The sequence below is a fragment of the Filicampus tigris genome, chromosome 7 (assembly GCF_054856515.1).
Source record: "Filicampus tigris isolate MCC_2025a chromosome 7, RoL_Ftig_1.0, whole genome shotgun sequence".
In the NCBI taxonomy this organism is placed as follows: Eukaryota; Metazoa; Chordata; class Actinopteri; order Syngnathiformes; family Syngnathidae; genus Filicampus; species Filicampus tigris.
In genome coordinates, this window is record NC_141223.1 from 11429373 (window position 1) to 11443692 (window position 14320).

Consider the following 14320-nt stretch of genomic DNA (forward strand, 5'->3'; position numbering starts at 1 on the left):
TATGGTGGCAGTTAACTCAATTCAGCTCATTTCACAACAAGCAGCAGTTTGGCAAATAGTGAGCATTTCATAAAAAAAAGAAGAGGCTTCAAGCGGTTCAGTGTCACCCCTAGTTGACGTTTACCGCCTATGGGTAAAAAAATAGCAATCACCTATAGGCCAGTCCGCCTATGATTTTAAACGGGCTTCCGTTGGCATTGCCGTCTACAAACTTTGACAAACTTGCACTCACGCAACATAGGCGGGAAAAAAATGGGCTTATGCTTATGCTCGGACTATGCTTAGTCTGACTATTTTTTTAAGTTTCCCGTTTATCGCCAAAATGGGCGTCCGTCATAGGCGGATCGACGTACCGGTCCGTCACATAGGCGAAATTCCCAGCGCTGGCTGTAACAAAGCACTTTACATATCTAGTGCTGTCAAAGTTAAAGCGTTAACTATGGAGAGTAATTTAAATTTTACAACGCATTAAAAAAAACTAACTCAGTTTTATTTACTTCCTGTGGCAACTTCCCTCTATTCACTTTGTAGCCGAACTTAGAGGAGAGTCACTATAGTTTTACTTTCAAAAGTTGCTCGATGGCTCATTGGAAAAATCCAAAATAATTTGCGCATTTTGCAAAGCCAAATTCAAATACCATATTAGTTGTACGTCTTTGGTGTATCGTTCAACAATTGTATTTTACAGGAAAAGAATCATATTCAAGGGTCAAAGAAAGCTATTAGAACAGTCTTTGAATCAAAATATACTTTTAATTGTTTTCCATAATAAAAGTAAATATCAGTTCCAAGCTTTGTAAAAAATTTTAGTTGAAAAATATGATTAATCGCGATTAACTATGGAAAATATTGCGATTAATTAAAAAAATGTATAGTTTGACAGCACTACATAACATAAAATAAGAATAATACAACAACAAAGACAGTGAAAGCAGTAAATTAAAACACATACTATGCTAACACATTTACAGTAGACAGAATAAAAATGTGTCTTCAAGCGAATTTTAAAAGTGGACAGAGAGTGGTCTTGCCTAACATTTAATGGAAGTTCATTACAGAGGGAAGGATTGGCAACGGGAAATGGCTCGATCCCCTCAAGTTTGGATTTTTTTTGGCCCGATCTTACCTCTAACATGTGGGCATCAGAGGGGTGGATTTCTGTACATTTGTGCCCCCTCCCCACCCCCACTTCTCATTTATGATTGTTTTTACCCTTGTATAGCAATTTGTGTTGCATTTTTAATGTATGAAAAGTGCTATATAAATAAGATCGGATTTGATTTATATAACGATTTCTCATTAAGTACTGTAACATAATGAATGATATTGTATCAAAATGTATTGTATTATATTGTACTTTATCACAGCGCACACTGTGATGTCATCCAAAGGGAAACCAGATGAGTATCATGTTATTTCATAATTTACAACATTGTATCATATTCCAACACATTGTAACATATCTAATATATTGTATCATATCATGGCACACACTTTATGTTCATTATATGTACAGTGTGAGCTGTCAAGTTGTCGCTGCTATTCGGAGCATGTTAAACCTCCCAAAAATCTTCCAAGCCGCCACATTGGGCCTGACGCTGTCTTCAGGCTGTTCACCTGCTTGCCTGGCCTCACAATGCGTGTGTAGGCTACATGTGTGCATCCTTGTGTGTTGATGCATATGTGACCTTCCGGGAAGATGCCAAAATAGTTTACCCCACCTGCATTCCCTCTTAGGACTGCAGAACTTCCAGGAAGTTGCGAGACTAATGATGACCATTTTCTTCTGAATCATCAAGTTGTATTAGTGGAAGGGTCGTGTTTAGTGATTAGAGTTCATTAAACACGCTCATTCGCATGTGAAAACATCTTCGGGCGGTTGCCATTTCACGCCTCACTTGACGCTTTGATGGCTGCGCTGTGAAATTTTAACTGAGTATTAGATTTCTTTTCTCTTCCACAGACCATTTCTAATATGGACAATGACTTATGCTGTGCTTTATCGTATTGTGTTGCGTAGATTCATATTGTAATTGTACCGTAGTATATCATACCTTAATGTAAGAATGGGAAAGTATTGTATTGAAAGAGTATTGTATTGAAAGAATTTTTTTATCGTAGCTTACTTAACTGTACTGTACTCTATAGCATTGTATGGTATTTCATCATATTGTATTGCATCGTATTGTATTCTACTATATTGATGCTTTCGTATGGTATTCTACCAAACATATCGTATCGCACCACTGTATCATACCGTATCGTATTTTATTTTATCATGTCATATCCTACTGTACGGTACCGTACTCTGCTGTAGCATATTGTACCGTAGCATATCTTATCATAGCATTTCACATTGTATCTATCGATCATATTCTATTGTACTGTACTCTACCGTATCATATGATATAACATCTTATTGTATCCTTTCATCGCCTATCAAAATGTATTTTACTGTACTCTAATGTTGCATATCTGCCAGTGTGTCATATCACATCGGACCATGTAGAATCGTGTTACCCTGCATTGTACAGTACCGTATGCAGAATCTAATCAAATCTTTTTTTTTTTTTTTCCCAGTGTCGTATCATATCGCATCTGATCATATTGTGTTGTAGGAAATTGCATCTTATCAGTGCTTACCATACCATACCATATCATCATATAGTATACAAGTGTATTTTATTATAATAATAATAATGCATCAGGGGCAGTGTTGTTTGGTGTCAGATCCGTTGTGATGTCCGATGTAGTGTGGGAACCTACCATTTCATATCATTGTGCATGGTGTCATACTGTACTGTATCATATCAGACACGTCTAAAATCAGATTTAATGCTACACAGAGAATTTGTTTACATGCAAACCACTGAGATACTGTTTGTTTATTTTGGTGGGTGCTGCTGTTTTGGTTAGCAACATAATTCAAATGGGCGCTGGAGTAAACCCTTTAATTCTTGTGTATGAACCATAGCATCTAAAAACAAATTGTTTATCTTTGGGAAAATGGGAGGCGTCTATTTGAGAGAGGCATTTATTTTTCCCAAATCTGCTTGGATCCACCAGGACTACCGACTCTCCCACCAGGAGCCGGAGAGAGACCCCTTGCATCTGGTCTTGCTTACAACCCCGCGCCCCCCAATACTCACTCTAGCTGCCCCCATTCGTCTTCTTCAAAAGCGAAAAAATCATTCGCGCCGCTTTTCCTGCACGCCGACAGAGCATCGCAGAGTCAAATGGTGACTCCTTTGCCGTGCAGCTCATGTGTGTAAAGAGGAAGCACATGCACAAATACATAAACTACACACACACACGCACGCACACACATTTGTAGGCATTCCTGCAGCACCTGCACCCACTTAATATTTAGCTGGGAGAAAAAAAAAAAAACGCCTGTCATGTTTGTTCACTGAAGGAAACAAGTTTGGTTTTAATTAGAGAGCTTGCCAAGTGCTGAGGTAACCGCCTGCTTTTCTTTTTACATTGCTTTTTATTTTTCATTTTGTGATATATATTCTTTAAAGGAATAGGGGGGAGCAGCATGCATGTGACCATTAGTGCCGAATTGCCTCAGTCATCAAAATAACGGGATTTGTTGAACACATTACACACGTTACACATTGAGGGCCTTGAAGACAACAAAAGGTATCACAAATGATATTCAAACATACCTACTTTCCGTTGAATATTTGTACTTTATCTGATAAATCAAACATTAAGTGTAAGGAGGAGGTGGTGGTCTTGTTTGAAGGAAATTCCACTGTAACAATTGAAACAACTGCATTGATGCGTTTCTGCCAGTTGGTTGTGACCTTGGGGATGGTATAAAACAAATCGTTAAACATCACTGCCATGCTCCATCCACACACGTTAACTCTTCATAATTTACTATCATCCATTTGTCTAGTGTATGTGGTTAAAATTTGGTAACAATTGGACAAAAACTAGCAGCGCTTGGTTTTTGAAATAATCAAAATGTGTCAAAATAGCTGCTTGGAACCAAAATGTCAGACTTCCTGTGTCTTTTTTGTGGGTCTACTTAGGATAACAAAATGAATTTTATTTGTCTAAGTGAAACTGGCTTCAAGGGGTGCATAAAAAACGAGTGTGATTTTTTAAAAATGTATGCTTCAGAGAAAAAAAATGATGCTTTAGCACTGCTTCTTGAGACTTTTGGGGGTTTACTCATGCTTAAATATGTCTATCAGAATTAATGTTTTTTCAAAAAGTGAAGGGGGATTTTTTGGGGGTTGTTTTGTTTAATAAAATGGTGGCTTCAAATCCAATGGTGGACTTCCTGTGTCTTTTTAAGCCAGGCTTCTTGAGGCTTTTTTGCAGGTTTTGTCATGGTAGATATTCCTACCAAAGTTCATGATGCAAATTCAATGTACTGTTTTAGTGATTGTCATGCCTCTTTTTCTCCAGGATGGAGGGCCAAGACAGAGAGCCAGTGGGATGATCCTGATGAAAAGCAGAGATGGGAGGACACGATACTGTCGACGCTGACCCAGGTTCAAAGTTGAGCCAAGCTCCGGCAGTGTAATTGTGCTCAGGTGTGTGTCTCAAGTTTAAATCCTGAAAAGTTGAATAAAAAAGTGGAATAAAATACAACGCACTGTCCTGCTAAAACGTCCAAAATGAGATCATTGGAGCCTTTAGCAACATTTAATGAATAATTTACAAAACACACAGTCCAAGTGAACAAATATGAATGAAGATGCAGAGGTTGTGCCAGAGCTTCGTAAGTGTGACATCATTCTATGTTGAAATACTGGACCACCGGGTTGAAAGAGTGACCAGGAGGGGTCGGACATAGCGATCGTATCGCATGGTTTTCTCTTATAGTTGGCCGTGAACTTGATGTCCTTATCACAATCAATGCTAAACGACAAATGAAAGCATGTCTTATTTTGTATTTGTGTGTAAGCCTGCTTAGAAATTGTTAGGCTGAGAATAAGTGGTGGGTAGATTGATCCACAATTTAAATTAAAGTATCCATCGATCGACTTATTTTTGGACTCTCATGAAATCCAATGCACAACATGTAAATCACATCAACAGAAACGGACTTTTGTGAATACTTTGAATGCTAATAAATATATATTAAAACACTCCCTGGCTTTAATATTAACACATGCTGATGATATAACAGCTAGCTTTTCTCATTCCAATCCAAACAGAGGACAATGGTGTCGCCTCTGACCACCTGAAATGTTTCCTAGCTAAAAAAACAAAAAAACAGGTGTGTCCCGGCTCTTGCCCAACATCAGTGCAATTGAAAATGGATAGAACCAGTCCTCCCCCAATCATCACCAGATGCACACCAAGCAAAACGATACAAACCTATGTCACAGGTCCGTTTTAAAGGCTTCATTTTTCCGAAGAGTAGACCTTGACCACGTGGAGCAGAACTTGGGACTGATCCCATTGTCCTGATCCGTGCAGCAGAAATGTCTACAGCAGGTGCTCGCACGTATGTTTTAGCCATTTCCCGTCATATTAAATTGAAAGTATACATTTACACACACGCGCGTGCACAAACCGCAATCCCAGGACACAAACATCAACAAGTGAAAAAACATTCGACAGCGTTAGAGCGCCGGTCAGGACTGTTGGGTGGCCTCCACTGCTCAGGGGGTGGCCCGGCCTTGTGAGCCCCCATTGTGGCGTATGGTGTGAGCACCAATTGTAAACGTCCCCCAAAGTGATCCCACCCTGCCCCAAGCCCAGGACACAGAAGGTGAACTGGATGCTGGCCTGGATAAACTCCATCTGGGCTCGTGTTGGGATCTCCCATGTCTGTAGACAGGCCCGTCTTTGTCACTGATTGGCAGGTTAACAGCTGTTTCAAAACACAGGGCATGCTCAGAAGAAAAATGGATCAATGATTCAAATCATTAAAATCATCAATCGTCAGCAAAACGGGTGTCCGTCAGTGACAGACCGTCAGTCTGACGATATGCCCATCTCTGCTGATTGATTTGATCACTATTATGCAAAGTTGTATTGCTCTCTGCAGATAGGGTGCTCATAACTCAGTCAGGGAGTAGAGAGGTGAGAGATTTAATTTCGGGGTGCTTGAGTGGAGGGCGCGCATGTAAGATTTTGCAGATTGACATAAGTCTGCTGAATTGCCCGGCAAAAGATATTTTGCACACCACTGGACAAGCACCATTAAGACCATATCTACCGTAGCATAGTTCAATTTCTTAACCCTATAAAACTGAATAAACTCCTATGAAGAACTCGCTAAAAATAGAGCTTTTATTTTAAAAAAGTGCCATACGCATTTGACTGCTGATAGTCATGGCCATTGGAGCCAATCAGGAACCCAAACGTGCGTACATCATATCAACCTCATCAAATTTATTAGCTTTCACGTGGCACCAGAAATTTAACTAATTTGATTCAACTTACAAAAATAGTGGGTTTGAAGTCTTCAACTGTACAACAACTCGTGACAGTCTCATAAATGAGCACGTAAATTCCAAGAATAGTCCAGTCGCCTTAAAGAAGCTTAAATGCTCTTCCGTGAAATATCACAGTGTTAAAATACCCAATCCAAATGTACTGTGTGTTGTCGCCAGCATTCTATTTTTAAGAACTGGTACTAATTGAACCATCAACCGTCATCGCCTCTGTCCGATGACCTCTCCTTGCACCCCTAAACCAAAACAAATCATCGGCTTTAAATACACCCGGAAACATTCTCTACGCACCCACGAGATGTTCGGATGCATTGAGTGGGCGACCCAAAAATAGGCCCGAGCCTTCGCAAAGGGCCTCGACGTGGGGTTGCTGGGAATTCTGTTTATGAGGTGCACTCAAGTAGCGCCTGTCCAGAGTTGAATCATGGGCAGGGGTCAGGCCTCGCGAGTGTGTATCAGGTTCTCAGTTTTTTTGCTCCGAGCAGCTGTTATTACATTTAACAGACCCAGTTGTCCCCTTCCCAACTAGAAGGGGTCATAGCGGGTGTGGGCAGGTTGCGGGATGGCACCGTGGCGAGGAGATGCAGAAGCAGATCCAGGTTGCCTCCAGGCTGGCAGGCTCAACTGGGCTAGGTGGTCTGGCCTTGTTTACCCGCTTCCAAACGTATGCATGGGCTTGTTTGGACACACAGGGATGCCTTCATGAGCTGCCCTCATTCAGCGTGTGAACGTCACCAAGTGGCCACATGTGCATGTGCAGCCTGGTGCTCATTGCTGCCATTTGCGGACATGCTCAAGTGGGGAACATGCATGGGGATCATAATATCTTTTTTTAAAGGTAAAAACAAATACAAACATGAATTATTATGACTTGTATGTTGTAGAACAGGAGTCACCAACTCCGGTCCTCGAGGACTCCTGTCTTGCATGTTTTAGATGTGTCCCTCTTCCAACACACCTGATTCAAATGATCAAAAACAATATGATGAGCTGATCATTTGAATCAGGTGTGTTGAAGGAGGGAAACATGTAAAACATGAAGGATATGAGCCCTCGAGAACCAGTGCTGGTTCTCTGTTATAGAATGTTTGGAATTATTTCAGATATATACAATTTAAATGAAGTATATTCATTTTATATATATATATATATATATATATATATATATATATATATATATATATATATATATATATATATATATATATATATATATATATATATATATATATATATATTAGTAGAAACATTCAAAGTCGGATGAAGTCGTTTTAAGTTAAATTATGTCAGACGTGCTAGCTACAGCATAGCCGCCAATCTCATGTATGTCGGCACACAACTTTTGGGACTTATACACGGACCTTTCCCCATCGGCGATTTTAACAGGACAGCCAGAATGTTCCCAAACAGGAGACCGCAGTGTACGGGGGGGACCTTCGAGCTCTGGCTTGTTGGCGTATGCCATTATAATGCTATTTACCTATGCATTTATGATTTATCACGGCTTCTGGTGTCCTGGCTCCTCTTAAGTGCCGCCGCCCGCCTCTCCCGCATGCAACAATCAATAGCGCCCGTGCTTAAACTCGCGTAAGTAAACCAAACCGAACGCGTGGACCAAACCCAACATGCCATACCAAAACGTATATATATATATATGTATATACGTATGTATGTATCAAATCATTAAACTTTCAAATTAACCATCTTTAAATCATATCACCTAATGTAACACATGTGAGATGCGTACAGAATTGTCTTTTATTGGAGAGATTCACACCCCTATTTTCTCAACTCAACTTTATTTATAGAGCTCATTCCAAAGAGAGGGACCAGCAACGAAAAAGGCTCAATCACCTCTGAGCCTCTGCTTAGTCCTTGGTACCTCCAGTAGCGTCTGGTCTACTGACCTGAGGCATCGTGCAGTTTTGTAGGGTTGGAGGAGCTCAAAGACGTAAAGGTGGGGCATTACCATTTAAAGATTTGAAAACAAATGAAAGAATCTCGAAAAAAAATTCTAAAATGTACAGGGAGCCAGTGAAGGGATGCCAGTGTTGGAGTTATGTGCTCCCTCCTATGAGCACCAGTTAAGAGGCAGACAGCAGCATTTTGGACCAACTGGAGACGCTTGAAGGAGGATTGTCTGCCTTCAGAATAAATTGTCTATCCGACAAAAAGCATGACTCATTAGCTCACTTGATGCTTTATCAAAGTGACTTTTAATGGCAGCTAGTAGAGTGAAGCGAGCAGCTCTTTGATCCGGGTCTGTTTTCCCTGGCCCCACTGGCCTCTTGCACCCCTCCCATGTGGCCCCACAGGGGACAGCCTTTAGAGGGGAAGTGGCGATCTCAGATGTCTTTCAAGCTCGGGTTTGATCCCTGATGCCGACATGAAATTTTTGATCGATGATTAGTGCCCCTGACAACGGTCCTCCGACCGTTCCCCTTCCCCGCCCCGTCGTCTCCTCCATCTTCTTGCCTCTCATTCGTGAAGCTCGGCCGACTCCAAATGTCAATGATGTTAGTTTAGCCATTGTACACGGCTGGCCGCATCTGAATGGGCGACTTGTACCCAGGCCAGCCCCCTACAATGGCCTCCTTTCTCACCACAACTTGTTCTCAGCGTTTGCCTCCTCCATAAGGACAAGGCTGTCTCTCTCTCGTTTTCTCTCTTTCTCTCTTTCTCTCTCGCTCTCTCTCTCTCTCTCTCTCTCTCTCTTTCTCTCTCTGGGAGTAAATTGGAAGCCAGCAAGCAGGAGTCGGAGTGAAGGAGGAGGCTTGGGGAAAGGTGGAGCGTGACCGAGCATTAAGCGCCTTTTTTTTTTTCAGTAAGCAGAATTGTTACAGTGTGAGCGGCAGCAGTGCTAAGTCTGCCTTTCACCGCAAAGCTAAGCTTGTTAGCCACCCTAATCAGACAGGGGACGAGTGCGTCGAGCAGATTGAGGAAATGTGCATACAGTTAAAGTCAAGTAAACTCTTGCATACTGTTTGGGTCAAATTTAACCCGTTTTGACACTTGACAGCAATAAAAATACCCTAAATGTCATTCTTTCACCCTGAAATTTGAGACTTTTCTTGAAGTGAACCAAAATACTCAAACATGCCACTTCAACTGTACTTACAAGTGATCATAAAAAACAATAACTTTCAACTGAGGTGTTTGAAACCGGTCAAGAGGGACGATATCATGAAAATCATGAGATTATTAGTTATTAGTGATCTAGTCCAGATTCTAAGAAAAAAGTCTTTGCTGAGAATGATCACAATCGACTGGGTGGATAGGATTTTAAGGGTATCGGCAACAAAAACAGTTATTTTGTACATATGCATAAGAAATACACATTGGGTTTCCATCATGGGAACCACAATCTGTCTTTTGTTGCAGGTCACGTTATTCATCCACATCCTACATAGTGGACAGGGCAAGGTCTTGCTGCTGGATCTAGGAAACTTGTGATGACCACACTGAGTATGGATTGAAGGACTCAGGGTCTTAAATTCCTTCCAGGTTAATTTATTCTTCTTTGCCTATGGATTAGGCACCTTCAGATGCCAATTGTGGGTCTCCATAATGCAACCAGGACCTGAATTTGGTTCATCATTTATTCACTTGATCACCACATCATTGATTCACCCCACAAGAACTTGACAGCCATTTCTCTACTCTCTAAAAAGTTGGTTGGTGGTGGTCAACTGTAGATGACTTAGCTTTTGTTCCAGGTCACTTTATTCATCCACATTCTAAAAAGTGAACAGGGCAAGGAAAGCAGGAGCTAGAACCCTTCAGATGACAACTGTGGGTTAGGATTGCAGAACTCAGGGACTTCAGTTCCTTTCACATTCATTTATTCATTTACCCTTCCCAAAAACCAGAAGGTCAACAGAGTAATGTCTTTCCCCTGTGACTTCAGATGACCAATTTGATTTGATTATTTGGGACCAGGGCCTAAGTTTGCTTTCAGGTACATTTATTCATCGATCTTTTACACTACGGAACTTTTGGGGGTGGGATCATGTCTGATTAGCAACCAGTCTAGGGTGTACCCCGTCTCTTGCCTGAAGCCAGCTGGGATTGGCTCCAGCTCAACCGCAATCCTGATAAGGACAAGCACTATAGAAAATGGATGGATGGACATCACCTGATTTCCTGTCTGGGATATTTGCGTGCTGCCCTCTACTGAAGCACTGCTGCAAAATGCACATCTGGCAGGCACATGGCTTCACAGTCAGATACGACCAGGAGTCAAAGGTTAGGGGGGCTCTTTAATGAAGATTAAAAGACAAAAGTGAAGAACAACAGAGATGAACAAACATCTGTCAAGTGAACACGAATGCCATTACAACAAAGGTGATGTGGGAGATTTTAACTATTAAAATCATAGGCTATAATTAAACAAAATGTGAACCCTCGCTTTTCACGGGGGTTCGGGACCAAGCTCTGACGCAATGCTTGCATTAACTCATTCACTGCCATTGACGAATTAACTTGTCTTTTCGCAGTCCAGCCATTCAAACCCAGGAATTTATTTATATTTTTTCAAAAAATTTCAAACGTTAGGGTAAATGAGGGTCTGAAAATATCTGGCAGTGAATGAGTTTATAATTTAAATGTGAATGTATACCAATTCCTACTTTACCATGATCCATTTTTTTTTTTACGTTTTTTTCTCAGTGATACATTTTATGATACGATTTAAATGAATAACGTGGAAGAAGAACAAGAACTTCTCTGTAAAACTCATTTGAAGACACATTTTAATTATTTGGCTTTTGACCCAACATGAGACTGACACTGTGTATGTATATGTGTAAGTATCATTAATTTGTGTTTTAACTACTGCTTTCACTGTCTTTGTTGTTGCATTATTGCTTTTTTATGTTATATGTAAAGTGCTTTGTTACAGCTGCAGCAGTTGTAAAATGTGCTATATATATATATATATATATATATATATGTATGTATATATATATATGTATGTGTATATATATATATGTATATATATGTGTATATATATATGTATGTATATATATATATATATATATATATATATATATATATATATATATATATATATATATATATATATATATATATATATATATGGTCTAAAAGTAACTTGGAGTTGCAAACATTGCCTTCTACCTTCAAGTCATATAGCTGAAGTCAAGCCCCATGAATATAAAAATAAAGTCAAGTCTTTCAAAAGTTTTATCCAAGCAAGTGTCAAGTCCTAAAATTGGCGACTTAATTCTGACTCGAGTCAAGTCATGTGACTCGAGAGTCGCCCTATCATCTTACGTTGTATTTGAAACGTGTGCCGACTATTTCTTCGCCTTGTCTGCTGTGCTCCTGGCTCTGCTCAGACACGTTGCTTGCTCCCTCCCTGGCATTCCCTTCTTTCAGAGAAGAGGTCACAGGTCAGGGAGCGCGACCCACCCTGGGGCCAGGGTGAAGGACCCCCTTCCCTTCGCTTGTGAAAGAAGGCCCGCTTCACCTCTGCCGACTCTTTATTTTGTACACACCTGAGTCCCTTCTTCTTGGGGCCGCAGATCCGGTGACAACGTGCAGAAAGAAAGCTGCGTATCTGGTTACCACACCCCCCATCTCACACACACACACACATGCATACACCCCCCCCATCACTCACACACATGCATACACCCCCCCACACACACACACACTTTTGGATTGCTCACACTGATCAATACGTCATCCACCCACGCTTTCTATGAACCCATTGTGCTCGCACAGATTTGTTGAGCTGTATTGTGGATCAGCACGAAAAAAAAAAAAAACTTGCAAATCATCCCTAAATCACAACTCAGACTTGGTGCACCCACTGTCCCCTAGACACACACTTTAAAAAAAACAAACAAACAACTTAAAAGGTACCTTTCCAGACTCCAAAAGTTTGACAAAAGCTGCTATAAGCTTACCATGGGCATCCGTAAAGGTGCTTATTATAATTTTTTTATGGGCGGGGGGTTTCTTGGGGGGTTACCACTTCTGGACACCCATGGTCACCTTTGATAAGCCTTTTTCAAATTTCATCGGGAAAATACCTATTTGTTTTATTTGTTTGTGAGAGGTACAGATTGGAACCATTACAATTTGCAACGTTTGTAGGGTATTGTGGGGTACACAGAGGACGATATTGGTCAGGGATGGGTAACATTATAAAATGCTTCCCCTAAAACAACACCTGATCAGTTTTAATGGTGGAGTCCACGCAATATTTTCTTTACAATATTATGTTCTATGTAGCCCCACTAGTCTAGACATGGCATTCTGACTAATATTACGTTTGTGGAATGTGAGTTAAGTAGGAGAATTCACCCGTTTTTGTCCATCTGAGGGGGCAGCCATTTTGTCACTTGCTGTCGACTGAAAATGACATGACGGTTGCTCAAATCAAGTAAAATCAAGTCAAGTGAAGAACACCTCACAAGAACCGATGACAGTTCGTTTGAAGCGCTTAAAGTGTATTAAGTTGTCCATCTCTGGTCTTGATTTCCACTATTCCTGTTTATTTTTTGAAACTACATTCAATAGAACAATGGTGTCTTTCAAAAGTCATTCAAATAGGGCTAGCATTTGTTTGCACCATTACATGAAAATTAAAAGGTACAAACATGGTTCAGGTTACCTTTTCTAACCAAGAAATCCATAAACAGTACTTTTTTGTGCCTAGTTGTTCAATTGTCATTCCTGACCCCTACAGTATGCCGTTTTTTTGGCAGTGTAAAGTGACCATTGGCATCTAGAAATGTTCTATTTGTTATTTGGAGGGGTTGCGCTAACGCTGTCTGGATGTTAAAAGTGTACGTGGCTTAGAAAGTTCATTAAATGCTGTTTAAGACACACATTCACTTTGAAAATTGCATTTAGGCTGTTACAGATCTGCTGATCCAAAACAATCATCTTTGTTATCACTGTCTGTCCCTCTTGTGTTCATTTCCTGTTTTGAGTCACTGCCTAGCCCTTTACACACAAAAGTATGAGAGCATAGCTGTTATTTACGGCCCCTGGGGGCTACCTGTCATCTTGGCTGCTCCGTTGCCATTGCCATGGCGACTCCCAAATTCCACGGAGCACAGGTCCCGACCCCCCAGTCCTACCACCTCCTGCTCCGCCATAAAGCGACGACCTCTGACCCCCACACCTGTGGACATAGGTCGCAAAGGTCCATTAGAATGTGTAGGAGATATAGCTAGTGCAGATAGATAGCGCACACACACACCCACAGAAACCCATCCCTCCCCAAAAATGTTTATAGGCCCAAGGTCACCTTATAGCAGCTTTTCGTATTTCCAAGCAATCGCTTTAACATCACAACACACTTGGCGCACGATCTCTCCCTCTCAGAAACCCCACCAAAAATGTTACTTCCATTCTTATATCAGACACCAACGGTCAACTTTAGTTGATTTTGCTAACCAATATAAGCCCCCCCACCCCCACCCCCCCCAACACACACACACACACCCTTCAGCTGTCTAAAATGTGTTAAAATCTTACAAGATCAGGTCTACTTTGCCTCAATTGGTAGTTTAGTAGGTACGAGTTTGAGCGAACAAAGCTCAAATTGCAGGGTTCCGCAAAGGTCAATTCTTGGACCACTTTTATTTAGGATCTATCTACATGATTTCCGAAACTCAGATTATGGAAGACCACATTGCTTGTCATACTTCAGCATGACAACTTTACATTTCAGTGTCATCACATAACTAGAGTCTCTTAATTACTTGAATTGAGTGTGCTTTTCAAATCAAGGGGTGGATGAACATGAATTTTCTCAGAAAAAAATGACTGCGTTCACATGCAGCCAATAAACCTTTTAAAACTCGAATATTGGCACTATTCGGGTTTTTAAAAGCCATGTAAATGCTAGGAAT

At 40.8% G+C, this 14320-nt stretch overlaps 1 long non-coding RNA gene across 1 annotated transcript in view; it reads left to right on the forward strand.

Annotated features, from left to right (window-relative positions):
• Positions 1 to 14320, forward strand: part of LOC147144786 (uncharacterized) — a 52389-nt gene that overhangs the window by 14730 nt on the left and 23339 nt on the right. The window contains exon 3 of the long non-coding RNA XR_015087348.1: positions 4426 to 4553. This is a non-coding gene — a long non-coding RNA (uncharacterized LOC147144786). The remainder of the gene's footprint in view (positions 1 to 4425; positions 4554 to 14320) is intronic.